Below are 15778 nucleotides of genomic sequence, written 5' to 3'. Positions count from 1 at the left end.
TAATCTTCTTTCATTGCCATCTTTCATTCAGGTTAATGCTTACTGGCAGAATGATCTAAATTTCAGTTTTATGAGGATAAATATAAGGAGAACAGCAGTTTGTTGCAAGAGAGTTTCTTTTTTAATGTTTGAAGATAAATTATGATTTAATTTTTTTGTCATTGGTCTTTGCACATTAGTCGTAGCACATTTTATCAATCTGTATGAATTCACATTAATGGAAACGTCCTAGGCTTCGGGAACTGACTAATGTACTCTGGTCTCCAGTGATGTGAAGTCTTTGTAACATACTTTTGCTCAGTTCCTCACACAAAAGAATGTCCTTCCTGTGAAGGACCAAGTCATATGGGGAAGGTGATGTGGGGTGATTATTGCCCTCCTCTCCTGTGAGTTTCAGGAGACCTTAAGGACGGTGTTTTATTAGGAACACCCTTTGTCTTCTTTCTGTACATGAGTTTATGGTGGCGAGCCAGAGTGCCCAAGTCTTGAGGCACGTAAGCCAAATGAGTATCTTTTGTGCCTACTCCCGTCAAATCTTATCCCTCACTCTTAAACTTTAGTCTCTAAATCATTTGGCTAATGGGTTTCTTATTGGTACATGCCTCTACTTTCTGGTAACTTAAATTTTGTCCCCTAAATGGTGTCTGCCCAAAATATTTCTGATTTGTGTTCTACTTTGCAGCTAGGCTTTCTTTTATGCTACAGCAGTTTGTAGGTTTTCTGGCAGTAGAAACAACAAACAGGGTGGCTCTGTCTAGTGCTATGGACCATGGCATCTACTTAGCTACTGTTTGTTGGCATAATTGGGAACCCATCTGTCCTGGTCTCATCACTTTCATAGTGCCCTCTATTGTGGCATGTGAGGTTTGCACATGGTGAAGTGTGGGGAAAGAGCATCACAGTTGGTTTGCTTTGGTTTGTATCTTCACATGTGGGAGCCATCAGCTCACTTTGTGAACGTTAACATGTGGCATTCTCCTTCTTATTAATTTCTAAATGAAGGTGATAACGGTATTAAAATAACAACATGTTTGGAAGTTATGTTCTAGCCAAGGAAATCAATACAGTTTCCTTATGTTTGTATTGTTAGTATATACTTCACAGTTAGTGATGTAGAATAACTCTGGGGACACAGTCAATAAAATGTCCAAATATTTGGAGCATGTTCATTGTCTGGTACAGACTCTAAAACAACTTGATAAGTGGCATGAGGCTGTGCTGGTTTGACTCTTTCAATAATTGAAGCAGTTTCCAGAAAATTGTGAGATATAGGATTTATATTTCAGTATTTATTTATTTAGGCCAACCGATGAGTATGACTAGGGTTACTTGCAAGAATATGGGTAAAGTGTTAATAAGAGCATGGACATCTATTTCATCAAAAGTGTACCCCAACTTTGGTGATGACTCATAAAAGCTACAACCCAAGCGTTCTCTTCTCCAACTGTAGACAGCTCGGCAGATTGCAGACTCTCTGCATCCGTCCTCATTGCTTATTTAATCTTTGTGGTCTTGTCGATTAGCTAAGTTTCAGGGACGTCCTGAGATGTAAGTGTTATCTTCTTAAAGAGTCTTTCTCCAGGATAGACTGCTTCAACTATGAGAGAAATTTTTTATTTAATGTTACATTTTTCCCTACCACTTTTATATTCTTAAATGTGTAAAATTGAAAGATCTGGGGACAACATTAATGTTAAAGTTGCTATTTAAAAATCTCCTTGGTCTGGTGAGGTGGCTCAGCAGTTAAGTGACTTGCTGTGGAGACTGGATTACAGCCCCTGTAAATGCTGGCTGGGTGGGATGACCCACCTATATTCCTGTCTCAGAAAGCTGAGATGGGAGCTACAGAGCAAGCTGGTTAGCAAGCCTAGTCGTGTGGGCAAGCTCTGGATATATTGAGTATATTGAGAGGCCCTGCCTTAATGAATAAGGCAGATGAACCATGGAGGAGACCTTTTGGTCTCCACAGGCATATACGCATACCATGAGAACAAGTGTACATGCACACGTATACACATACACATATCATATAGAGAAACACATGAAGACAGAGAGAAGTGAAACCTACTTCACTCCTGTGCACATACTAGACCAGGATATCTAATCACAGGCATTTGAGAAGCCAGTGAGAAGAGAGATGTTACATTACATGATTTAGACTGTGGACTTTAGAATGTGTGAGCCCTGGAAACAGCCAGCTGAGTCTGTTCTAAAACTGTAACCCTTAGTGAGACACCATTTCTTCTACGCTGACCTTCTAGGAACTGTTTTTCTTTCCTAGAGAAAGTGCAAAATTGCAGTTCAGAGAAAGTCCACATACTAAGGCCTTTTGCAAGATAGCTTAATTAAAGATTAAAGTTAGATCCTTGAGAGGAATCCAAAGATCTCTTTATTTCTCAGCCAGGTACCTGCTATTTCTTATAGCTGTGTTTTAAATAAAATATCCAATAGCAGATAAGCTAATACTGTATTTTCTGAAAAATATATGGAGTAAAGATTTTGTTCCTAGTTAAGAACTCATCCAAACATCTTTTTTTAGATAGGGTTTTTCTGTAACAGCCCTACCTGTCCTGGAACTCACTCTATAGACCAGGCTGGTCTCGAACTCACAGAGATCCGCCTGCTTCTGCCTCCTGAGTGCTGGGATTAAAGACTGTGCTACCACCACCTGGCTACATCCAAACATTTTTAAGGTCCACTCATTCAGGGTAACTTCAGTAAATTCTGGATATTCCCACATGAAAAGAGAAGTCAGAAACCCTGGTGTGAAAGCTCTGTAAGGAAGAAAAAGTGTGTGTGTGTGTGTGTGTGTGTGAGAGAGAGAGAGAGAGAGAGAGAGAGAGAGAGAGAGAGAGAGACAGGGACAGAGACAGAGACAGAGAGACAGAGACAGAGACAGAGAGAAAATTCATCCATCTTCATATCAAAAAAAATCTTATATATTATAATAAAGACAATGAAGAAAAGTGAATCCAAGTAAAAGTACCAGATCACACATGAACATGAAGGAAAGAGAAACATGTTATTAGTGACCCTGTATTTATTTTTTATTATATTGACAGAAAATATCTCGGCCTATTTTTTCATTGCTCAAGGAAGCAAAGAGAATTTGGGGGAGGAGGAAGGAAGATGAAATGGCTAATATTGACCATGAACTTGACAGGATCTAGAAAGAGTCAGCTAGCAGGCAAGCTTCCAGTGTGTCTGTAGAGGCAGTGTTCCCCTGTCTGCCCTAACTGAAACAATGAGACCGGCTGTCTCATGCTTTTGCTGCTATGCCTTCTCTGCGGTGAAAGACACTTTCTTCTTGAACTGTAAGCCAAAATCAACCCTCCCTGTCTTAAACCAGTTCTGGTTGGGTCTTTGTTCACCTCAGAAAAGTAACACAGATGAGGTAGTGATGACCTGAATATGCACCCAATGCCAGCTGGAATCTCTGTTAAAGGAGTTTCTTTTATTTCCACAAAATTAGATAAAAGTAACATTTTTCTTCTAGAACTTTTAGACTCTCTCTTCTAACTTGTATTTTAATTTGGAAACACCTAGAATTTCCCAAGGTTGCATGGAGTTTCTGTTGTTTTTGAAGTGGGCTTTTCCATCTGGAAAGGGGATTTCAGTTCCTTTCGTGGTTGGGTCTAGGAAGGTGACAAACAGTGAAATGAAGTGGAACTGAGATAGGGTCCAAGCCATCACTTTTTCTTGGCCCTGGGACTCTAAGTATTCAAGGCAAGCTTTTAGTATGTGAGTATTCTAATCCCTTTCTTTCCAATAAAGATGCTATAGCATGTTATAACCCCCGCTTACATTTCTAGAGAAATTCATCAAAAGAATGAGCTTCATTGAGCCATTCCTGAGCTCTTCCCTCGCTTGTTGGCTTGCTTGTGAAAGGTGGTTTATATTGTGGACAGGAGCAGCTTCTTAGAAAAGTGGAATGTGTGGAATAGAAGCTTCAACTATTGAGATTGTTCTGGGCACCCACAACTGTGTTGTTTTAATTTGCATTTGTTAATTTTAAGAGCTTGGATGTCTCAAGAGCATCTTTATCACCAAAAAATGTGTTTCTCGTCTTTAGAATGCGGCTTTATGTGCAGTAAGTCTTTTTCATGCGTGGTCACTGCTTAGAAGTTCTGTGACATTGGATTGGGGCCACTTCCTTTCTCTACTTAGTCATTCCTCATGGCGAAACTCTTGGATTCTTTTCAATTTGCTAGCAGCATGAAAGGGTTCTTTTCTTTTCTTCTCTTTTCTTTTCTTTCCTTTCTTTTCCTTTTCTTTTCTTTCTTTTTTGCGATGGGAGCCATAGCCAGAGGTTACAGTGAAGTACAAGTGCACATCTTCTATTGTTACAGCTAATATATAAATGTTGAATGATATAAAATGATGTTTGCATATGTGTGTGTGTGTGTGTGTGTGTGTGTGTGTTTATTTGTGGGTTAACTGTAGAGCACCGTATATCTCCATATGGTTAAAGTATAATGATTTTGCCCACTTGGGGTAATTCCTCTGAAGTAGGCTGTGCCAGCTTCCCAATGAAGGCAAATTTTATTGTTCGATGTGATGTTAAGTAAACTAATTTCTCCAGCGTCACTGTGAGCCCTACCTTTTGAGGGAGAGGGCTGAACAAACTCTGGCATTCCCCTTCATTAAAAAATGCCACCTGCAATGACTTGGATCCTGCCATTTCTCTTTCCCAGGATTGTGTGGCTCACTGTTCCATCTTTGCTTTTCTGGTATAATTGTGGTCTTATCACAGTGTATCCCATGCTGAGTCACAGACAGGGGAGCAGCGGTCCATGTTTTTATTATTCCTGTGAGAAAAGGCAGACTCTCATGATGCATTTTCCAGGAATTCATTGTGCAGAACAACTGAGACGGCCTGTGTATAAAACCAGACACATCCACAGTCTTAACGAAGATGTTATCAGAGAAAATTGTTTCCTTTCCAGACACAGCAGGTTGTTTGGGTGTCTCTATCTGTTATTGGACATGACCTTACGAATTCTTTCATCCATTTACAATAGTGACTAATACCAGCGGCGCTCACAGCCTTCTTGGTGTACACCATCCCCCACCCCATTTTCTGCTATCCATTCTGTTCCTGACCTCACACCTCTGACCCCTCACTCCCTGCTCTTCTGACTTCTACCCTACAGGGCCCCAGAGTACTGACTAAGGTACTTAGTGGTACCTCTTATGGCAGGTTTGCTGTGTTTTCTTGCCCATATGTCCTCCAGCCATGGCCTAACTATGCGAATCACATTTCCTCTGTGACTGAAACCTTGCTGAGGAAGGCAAACACTTTGATCCCCCTTGAGCTGCTTCTGTGGTTCCTAAGTCTCTTTCCTTTTGAGTACGATCCTACATGTTCGCATTAGCGATGCTGAATCTTTTTCATGGAATTTATGTGTAATTCTGCCAGGACCAAATTCCTCACTAGCAAGATAGGACCTTCCAGCAAGGACTGCTTTAGCTGGCCTCTTCCTGCAGCTCTTCCTCATACCCTGGCATCTCCCTGGCCTCCCTGCCTCAGGTGTGACTCTCTGACCCTCTCAAGAAGACCTTACAGGAACAGGGGAGAGGAGTGGTAATGACTATCTGGAGACTCTCGTGTCCATGTTCAGGAAAGTAGCATCATATGAGGGAGGGCCTGTGTAGAGATGCTGAGGGGCTTTGGCCTAGGAGCCCGATTTAGAACCTGCTTCACACAGGGTGCTAAGCAGAACTGGAGAGAAAGAAATAAGGCTGGGTTCAGGAATGCGACAGACCAGATCAGGAACTAGGGCACTTATGGAAGCTGCTGCAACAGGGGCAGTGAGCAGGCATTGGGATCTGTGACTAATGTACCTTTTCTAGGATGGTGAAAGAACTCACCAGTTGCTCATCTTTTTCTAACTGTGACTCACCCTCTTCAGTCTCTACAGTAATATTCAGTGCCATTTCAGGGTCCATTCTGGGCCAGGCGGGGACTTAGAACTGAGTAGGCATTATCTCATTTGATCTTCACATAGGTCAGCAAGTATTTATTATTCAGTCTGCTTGGGTTGTCATAACAAAGTACCACACACTGAGCAGCTTAAACCACAAAAATTTATTTTCTTGAAGTTCTAATGTCTGAAAGTAACAGATCAAGGTGTCGGCAGATTCTGTCTCTGGTAAGGATGCTTGCCCAGACTTGCAGATGCCTGCCTTCTCACCACATCTTGTGTATATGTGAGAAGGAAAGGTACAGCTTGCTGTCCTGTCTCACTCTGAGAGCAGCAGTCCTTCAGAACACTATTTACCACGTATATTCCTGTTGGGGGACAAGACACGACTTATAATGTTAGGGGATGGGGATTCATTTTGTTTTTATAACAAATTACTGAAAATTATCTTCCCTATGTACATTAACAACAGAGATACAATTGGCTCAGCATTCCATAGTGAGTTACCAGGATCTGCTGTGGCCCAGACACTGACCTGCAGGTAATTTTCCTGTTTGCTCCTGCAGTCATCATCTAACTAATGTCACTAGCTCTTTTTTCTTCAAGTTTTGATCACTACCCAGATCAGTGTGTGTGTGTGTGTGTGTGTGTGTGTGTGTGTGTGTGTGTGTGTGTGAAGAAAGACAGGAAGTCAAAGTAAGGAGTCAGAGTGGTCGAGGTTGCCATGGAGATCCCTCCTTCAGGGTGTGGAGAGTATGATACATGGGTTACTTTCCCCCACCTTTAAGGTTGTAGGAAATAACATCAGCTTTCCATCATATACATACTTTTGATTTTTTTTAAACTCACCTACTCTTTTGTTATATGATGAAATTGATTTTCAGTAACTTTATTTACTTTTTAGGAGAAAAAACGTTTTTTAGTATCTCCAGTAACTTTTTTTTGGTAAGCGTACAAAGAGAAGAATGACACAAGAGAAGGAAGGAGACAGGAACAAGAGTAGAGATGGATGCAGTGGTGTATTTTACTTATTATGAAAGAAAGAAGAAGAAGGGGTCATTTGAGGATTGGAAGGGACCACCAAGAGAAGAGAGGTGGAGAGAGCAGAAAGGGGAACAATTAAGAGTAAGGTATAAAGATAAATAAATATGAAAATGCCACAGAAAACCTATTCTTTTTATAGAAGAGAGTGTATTCTCATTGAGAAAAAAAAGTTGGTTTTGTTTTTTGTTTTTTCTTTTTTTGTTTTTTTTAGATTTAATATTTTCACATTTATTTATTTTTTTTAAGTTTATTAAATTATAAAAGTTTCCATTTCCGCCCCTCCTCCCAACACCCTCCCACTCCCCCCACTCCCTCTCCTTCTCCCTCTCCATCCCTAAGAGCAGTCAGGGTTTCCTGCCCTGTGGGAAGTTCAAGTCCCCCCCCCCACCTCCAGGTCCAGGAAAGTGAGTATCCAAACAGACTGGATCCCAAAAATCCAGTATATACAGAGGAAAAAAGTCCCAGTGTCATTGTCAATGGCTTTTCAGAAAGACTCCGGGCCAGCCACATTCAGAGAATCCGGCCACATTCAGAGAATCTGGTTGGATCACGTGCTCGTTCAGTCCCAGTCCAACTGACCTTGGTGAACTCTCATTAGGTCAGTCCCCTTGTATCAGTGTGTGATCGCACCCCTCGTGGTCCTGATTTCCTTTTTCATGTTCTTCCTCCTTCTACTCCTCATTTGGACCTCGGGGGGCTCAGTCCGGTGCTCCAATGTGGGTCTCCGTCTGCATCGCCATCCATCCTCGGATGAAGGTTCCCTCTAGTCTTGCCTTCTTTGCTCACGTTCTCTTTCCTTCTGCTTCTTGTTTGGACCTAGGGAGTTAAGTCCAGTGTTTCAATGTGGGTCTCTGTCTCTATCTCCATCCATCGCCAGATGAAAGTTCTATGGTGATAAGCAAAATATTCATCAGTATGGTTATGGGCCAAGGCCGATTCAGGCACCCTCTCCTCTGTCCAGAGAACAATCTGGGGATCTCTCCTTGGACCTGGGATCCCATTTATAATCAAGTCTCTTGTAAACCCTAAAATGAATCCCTTAGTTGAGATATATTCTTCCCTGATCCTATATCCATCCTTCCTCCCTCCCCCCATCCCAGTTCCCAGAGCTTTCCCCATTCCTCCCCTACTCCCTTCTCTCTAACCCTCTCCCCTTCCAACAACCCTCCCACCCCCCCCATGCACCCGAGGTTACCTGGGACTCTTGTCTATTTCCAATCTGCAGGAGGATAACTACATGATTTTCTTCAGGTTCACCTTCTTATTTAGCTTCTGTAGGATCACGAATAATAGGCTCAAAGACCTTTAATTATGGCTAGAATCCACTTATGAGTGAGTACATACCATATTCCTCTTTTTGGGTCTGGCTTACCTCACTCAGTAAAGCGTTTTCTGTGTCCATCCATTTGCATGCACAATTCAAGATGTCATTGTTTTTTACCGCTGAGTAAAACTCTAATGTATATATGTTCCACACCTTCTTTAACCATTCTTCTATTGAGGGGCACCTAGGTTGTTTCCAGGTTCTGGCTATTACAAATAGTGCTGCTATGAACATAGTTGAACAAATGTTTTTGTAGTATGATAGGGCATCTCTTGGGTATATTCCCAAGAGTAGAATTGCTTGGTCTTGATGGAGGTTGACTCCCAGTTTCCTGAGAAACCGCCGCACTGATTTCCACAGTGGCTGCACAAGTTTTCATTCCCACCAACAATGGATGAGTGTTCCCCTCACTCCACATCCTCTCCAGCAAAGGCTATCATTGGTGTTTTTGAGTTTAGCTATTCTGACAGGTGTAAGATGGTATCTCAAAGTTGTTTTGATTTGCATTTCCCTGATCGCTAAGGAGGTTAAGCATTTCCTTAAGTGTCTTCTGGCCATTCGAAGTTCATCTGTTGTGAATTCTCTGTTCAGTTCAGTACCCCATTTTTTAATTGGGTTAATTAGAGTTTTGGTGTCTAGTTTCTTGAGTTCTTTGTATATTTTGGAGATCAGACCTTTGTCTGATGAGGGGTTGGTGAAGATCTTTTCCCAGTCCGAAGGTAGCCTTTTTGTCTTACTGACAGTGTCCTTTGCTTTACAGAAGCTTCTCAGTTTCAGTAGGTCCCATTTATTCATTGTTTCTCTTATTGTCTGTGCTAGCTGGTGTTTCCAGGACCCAGGAGACAAAAGGACGGCAGTAGTGGGGGCAGGGAGGGGTCCCGTGGAACACCGAAGACCCTGCTGCAGAAGCTGAGGGGGAAGGGGCTGTGCTCTCTTCTGGGACAGAGCGCCCAGGTGAGCACCCACTCACCTCTCTGGATAGAACTTCTCAGTACTGCAGCAGGGCTAGCTGGTGTTTCCAGGACCCAGGAGACACTGTTTTTTGTTTTTTTCAAGAGGTAATTTGGAAATAAAGCCTCTCACTGGGCATGGTAGTACTTGCCAGCACTTGGGAGGTAGAGAGGCAAGTTCAGGGCTACCTTCATTTATATAGCAAGTGTGAGTCAGCCTGAACTACATAAGATCCTCCACAAAAACAAACAAACAAACAAGTAAATAATATATAGTTGCTCCTCTTTCTCCATTCCACTTCTTTTCTAACAATGCAAATCTTCCAGCCTGTTTTTCTTCTCTGGGGAGCTTGCTGGAGGACTGATCCGGTCACTCTTGTGACCCATTTTCTTTTCATTGAACCTGACAGGGCTGCCCCATTTCACACTCTGTGTATTTGTTTGACTTTGCTATTTATAACAAGTGACCTCAAATTTAGGGGCTTTGACCGACACAAATATAGTCTCTCCGTGTCTATAAATAGAAATGTGGCATTGTACCACTTAGTTCCTTGTCCTAGTTAGGGTTACTATTGCTGTGATAAAACTGCATGGCCAAAAGCAAGTTGGGAAGGAAAGGATCTATGTGACTTATGCTTCCACATTATAGTCTCTTATTGAAGGCAATCAAGGGCAGGAACTCAAACAGGACAGGAACCTGGAGGCAGGACTCATACAGAGGCCTTGGAGAAATGGTACTTACTGACTTGCTTTTTGTGATTTTCTCAACCTGCTTTTTCTTATAGAACCCAGGACCCCTAGTGCAGGGTGGTAGTATTCACAGTGGTTTGGGCCCTCAATCCTTAAGTAGGTAAATACCCCACAGGCTTGTCTCCAGCCCGATATTACAAGAACATTTTCTCTTTTGAGGCTCCCTCCTCTCTGATGACTCCAGCTTGTGTTGAGTTGACATAAAAATTCATCAGCTTTTCATGAGTGTAAGATCAGTATGACCAGGGTCGTATTCTCAGCTGGCCTTAGGTTTCTCTTCCATGACTTTTGAGGAGGGCTCTAGTTCCGTGTCTTGTGATTTCTTGACTGCTTCTACTGGCTTCTTGGCTAGGACCAATCTTGGGTCCAAGAGGCCACTCACAGCTCATGACTACTGCCCCACAGAGAGTTGACAACATGGATATTTGATGGCTTTCAGATCAGCTTCAGCATGTTCTCTGACTCTCTTCTGCTAACAATCATAAGAAATTATGCTGCTTTTACTAACAGACTCACTTTATTTACCAGACCTGAAGCACGATTAATAAAATCTCAGAGACAGAAACTGGGGTTCAACCTGAAGGTCAGAAAAGCAAAACAGCCACCCATTGGCTCTTACTTCCACCTTAGTCCGAAATGGCGATTCTACTCCAGGAATCTCAGAATGAGACTGAGACTGAGAACTGTCTCTTCCCGTTTTATAGTTTTATAATCCTCTCTAATGCTGGAACTAAAGGCCTGCATCACTACCGCCTGGCTTCTATGGCAAGGTAGTATGGCTATTGAGATTAAAGGTGTGTATCAATGCTGCCTGGTCTGTAAGGCTGGCCAGTGTGGCTGTTTTACTTTTCTGATCCTCAGGCAAGCTTTATTATTAAAATACAAATGAAATGCCACTACACAGATCCATCAGAACAAAGGCTTCACTATAGTGCTTACAGTTTCGAGTCCTGAGTTACATCTCTAGGATCTCGCATCATCATCACCGTGTTTGATTGACTGAAGGAGACTATCTTTACAATGGGGTTTGGTGTAGGAACTGTCTTAGATCTCTGCTAGCATATACTGTCTAGTATTATTCGGGCTTGACTCATCTCAAATATAAGGTGGAAATAGCATCTTAGAAACTAGAACTCAAGACCCAGAGTGAGCAGAGCTGGACGGAGTTGGAATTTACCTAGATAATTGATTTGTATGTCTGTCCTTCAGTTTAGATTTGAGCAACCATTCAGTTCCTTTGCTTTTTGTCTTCATAACAACAATGTCTTGTAGTACATTGTTTACATAAGTTTTTAGACAATATTCAGGAATTCTTGGCTGTTATCAAAATTCTAAGTGGGGTCTTTTAGTCTTTTATTCTCCCATTACCAATGGGAACCTCTGTCCTTATAGACAATGTCTTTTGAATTTGGCCAGAGGAGGAAAAGCCACAGTTCAAATGAGAGCGTACGTGCCTCTGCTGTACAGTGATCAGCAGGATTGTAGCTTGTAAACCAGTCAGCCTTTAGAGGAAAATACAGCGGGGAAGCTGTGACAGAACAGGGAGGGCGACTGATGCTTAGTAAAGGAACCCACCGCTGTAGTGTCCTTCCCAGAGGACGGCTTGCTGAGAGCGCTGTTTTCATTAATTAATATGATAACACCTCCTTGCTTTTTATTTTGTTTTAGTTTGTTACATTTAGTTCACAGTGTTGGGGATTGAACCAGGGTATCACATATTACAGGCAGGCGCTTTGCCTCTGAGCTAGATTCTCAGCCTTTAATCTTCTTAACTGGAGCCTGACTAGGTATGCAGACACATGCTAAGAGAGATGTCGGGGCTTAAGGAAGGAAACACTCAGAACTACTGAAAGAGTGTTACAGGAAGACTCGAGCTGTACAAGATTCCTGCTCAATCTACCTTGCCCCAACCCCTGCCAACCAAGTTCACCTGTGGACTGTGGACTATAAAGGCAGATTTTCTAGCTACAGAACCAAGCATGGGTATGTGCTTGTCCAATGAATGATTGAGAAATGGACAGTCAGTCATATCAGATACAGTACATAGATCAAGTAGAATTAGAACAGAAAATAACATTTAAGGAGTTGCCCGTTATGAGGTCAGAATTTCATCAGCACTTTGAGGCAGGAGCCTCGATGTGGGGGATTTACCAGCAAGTTCGTGGTGAGGAAGTAAAATCAGGGAATGTAGTCTGTTCTTGCAGACGTCTGGAAAGGCGAGTATTTGGAACCAGTTAGGGAAAGGGAATAAAGAGTGAGGCAACACAAACCAAGCTGATTTGCTCCATAATTGCGAGGGGAGAGTGCCAGGAATTGCAGGGGAGCCTGCAACAGTGCTTAATCACAAGGGGAGAGTGCTTTCGGCAAAGTGGAAAGGCTGGGTTGGCCGAGAGGCAGGTGAGGCTACTGCAGAGAGGAGTAAGGCAAGGAAAACGTCCATCTTAGGTCCAGGGCCCACCTGTGCAAAGAGTAAAAGCCTGTAAGTATATTTTAGAGCATCTGGGAGGAAAATACCGACAATTAAACGAAACTGCACTGGAACATTTGCATGAAGACAAAATGGTGGCATTGCCAGGCTGTTTCTGTCTTCCTGGTTAAGAAGCTGGTGTACCTTCTAAATACTTGCTGGCTTCCTTTTATTGGCCCAAGTTTTTGCTTATCTCAGAGCCATCACCGCCCTGTCATGGGAGAGTCTGGCATCTTTTACTTTTACTACTAATAAAGGATATTCATAAAATAAAAATCATTGTTCAGAGTTGCACCTGTTTAGGTTCAGGTAGGTGTCCAACTGAAGCAGTTCATAGCTGAGCTAGCCAGAAGAGTTTTATTTTACAGGGACACATGTATTCTGATACTAAGAATGGTCCTCCATAATAAAGCTAGCCAAGTCACCAAGTAAAACATCTGTTTTGTTGTCAGACCAACACAACCAGCCTACAAGTTCAGCACAGGAAAGACTTGTTCATATGAACATAGGGATGGTTTGGCACAATTGTTCATTCATCCAAGAAAAAAAGGATAACCTAATCTCAGAAAAAAACTGCTGCTGTTATTTAAAAAAAAAATAAGCAATCTCGGTTCAACTTGATAAACCCAAAGAAATCAAATATGAACAGTTCACATATGACATTTTTGCTATCTAGAAAAAAGGCCATGAGGATACAAAAATTGATTTTGGGATACGTGTTTGTGAATTATAAACTCAATTACTTTTGAAATCTCTTAATCTGTAAAGATTGCAGTGTGGCAGATTGTCCACACATCACATACAAGGAGATGATGCCTTCTCTGAGACTTATTCTGACGAAACAGAACAAAACTGAAGTGGCATGTTAGGAACCCTCCCTGTTGAAATGATCATCCCACGAATGTGTGTGTGTGTTAGTATTTGTGATTGGAGTTCTGTATGGATTTTGTTTTAGCATCTCTCCTTTTATCTGAACCCTCCTTGGCAGTCAAGGGAATGTGTTGTTGACTCTCTTAATTGCTCAGTTGAGCATGTTGATGCAAATCTGTAATTGTAGTACTTGGGTGGTGGGGACAGGAGAAGAGAATTCAGGGCCAGCGCAAGCTGTATATTGAATTCAAGACCATCTTGTGTTACATAGCAAAGCCCTTCCTTTAAGGATTTTTTTTAAAAAAAAAAACTATTAAGCTAAATTCTTAGCTTTTAAATTACCAATATTATATCCTGCACACCGTGACTGTAGTCCTGGACTGTTTACAGCCCATTCAGACACCTTGTGCATACAGGAAATTCTCAGACTATGTAGTTCACTTTTTTTTTTTTTTTGGTGGAACTGTTCAGAATAGAACACACCCAGTTACTGAAACAAGGTCTCGTACCTTATGCTTTCCTTCAGTATTTTGAGTTGTTTTTTATTTTTGGATAAGGTCTTGTTGTATAGTTCAGGCTGTATTTGAGCTCACAATCTTCCATCTTTGCCTTCTGAATTCTAGAATTAAAGGCAGACATGCACCATCTTGCCTAATTCTAATATATCAGCACAAGTTTTGTTTTGAACCTAATTCATATTTGAGCAGAAGACCCAATTTTGATATGTACATATAAGCTATCAAAGATCAGTAGAGGAGCATATCATCTAGGAATCAAAAAACCTTGCATATATATATATATATGTGCATATATACATATACACATCTTAAAACATACATTTTTAAAGGATTTAGTGATGAAGTGATGAAGCTATATTGATATAGTATAATGAACTTAATTCTAGTAAAGGGAATGAAATGATTTTATTAGGGACAGTATTTTACTTCTTGTGTTCAAAGCTCAGTATCATCCCTCATTAAGATCAGTTATTAAAATCAATTTGTATGTTCTATGCTTTTAGGGATTTCGTTTTTGTATTTCACACAAATGCATGTTTTTGAGAATACTGCTCTCAGTTCATGGTGGCAGTATATCACGATTTTTGCTAAATATATTTGTCGCTTGGATATCACCTCTAAAATTCTATTTGATTCCTTTCTATATTTAACATCCTTTCTCAGACTACTTACATCCAGTTAAAAGTTCAATGCCTGCTCTTCTCAACAGAACAGGTAAATGGCTTATTAGACATGGACATTTTCTTTGCACTTGCATTGTGGTCTGAAATATATTGTTAGAAATGTAGCTTGTGCTCAGAAAATGTGTTCATTGCAAGCCCTCAAGGGAACAGAGGGCACTATTACCTTTTGACCTTAGTGTGTAAAGACTTGAAATGACTTGTTTAAACCTCAGTTTAAAGAAAATTATTGCAGTTTAATTTATTTTGTGTGTATGTGTGGGTGTATACATGTGACATCAAAGGATAGCTAGCGTGCCGGAGTTTGCACCTTCTACCAATTGGGTCCTGGGGACAGAAAGATCTTTAGGCTTGGTGGCAGGCAGCTTTATGTGCTGAGCCAGTTCACTGGTACTTAGGTTTGGATGTTTAGTCTATCTATCCATCCAACTGTCCATCCCCCCAACTCTCTTGTCTGAGGCAGCTGTGCAGATCAGCAGACAAGCTTGGGTGTCATTCCTGGCCCTCTGCCCTGTTTGAGAAAGGGCCTCTCTGTGGTTCGCAGCTGTGTACCCCTTCTGGTTGGGCTGTGAGCCTCTTTGATTTGATTTGACTTTTGAGATTCAAACTCTGATCCCCAGTCCCACAGCAAGTCACCATACCACCGTCCTAGCCCTTTCATCTCACTTATTTGAAGGACCTAACTTCTAGGTATGTTTTGCATCATAACAAAATTTTCTGTGTAATTTGGTGTTGAATTCCTTAAAAACGCATCATCAAGTCTATAACAAAACTTTTAATAAATATTTGCTAATGGTTCTTTTAGGGAGTTCCTCCTACTGAGAAAAGTTGAATCTTGCATTATACTTAGTATAATGCAAGGCATAAATTTTACTGGAAGTCCTAAACCATTAAACTAACATGGAACAGGGCAAGTTCGATAGTTTTTCGTCCCAGCATAGATCTGCTGGAAGCTGATTCCGTGATTATGAAGTTAGTTTGTACTCAGTAGCACATTTCTGGAATGCACAGGCTTATATTTCATGAACTTTGTCAGTTTCTCCACCTAAACTTTTTTGTATCACAAACAAAAGTTTTGAGATTTCTTTTTATTTTCTATGTATCGAATTTTATCTGCATGTATTTCTATGTACCACATGTATGCCTGGCTCCCACGGAGGCATCAGATGCCCTGGAACTAGAGTCCTAGGCAGTCGTGAGACACAGTGTAGGTGCTTGGAATCAAACTTGAGTTCTGTGTGAGAGCAGCGA

At 41.4% G+C, this 15778-nt stretch overlaps 1 protein-coding gene across 2 annotated transcripts in view; it reads left to right on the top strand.

Moving 5' to 3' along the window:
* Cdkal1 (CDKAL1 threonylcarbamoyladenosine tRNA methylthiotransferase) overlaps positions 1-15778 on the top strand; it is a 525008-nt gene that overhangs the window by 341199 nt on the left and 168031 nt on the right. The gene's annotated exons all lie outside the window — the stretch shown is intronic.

Source organism: Myodes glareolus, chromosome 14 (assembly GCF_982192425.1).
Source record: "Myodes glareolus chromosome 14, mMyoGla1.1, whole genome shotgun sequence".
Classification (NCBI taxonomy): Eukaryota; Metazoa; Chordata; class Mammalia; order Rodentia; family Cricetidae; genus Myodes; species Myodes glareolus.
This window is presented reverse-complemented; position numbering and strand designations above follow the sequence as displayed.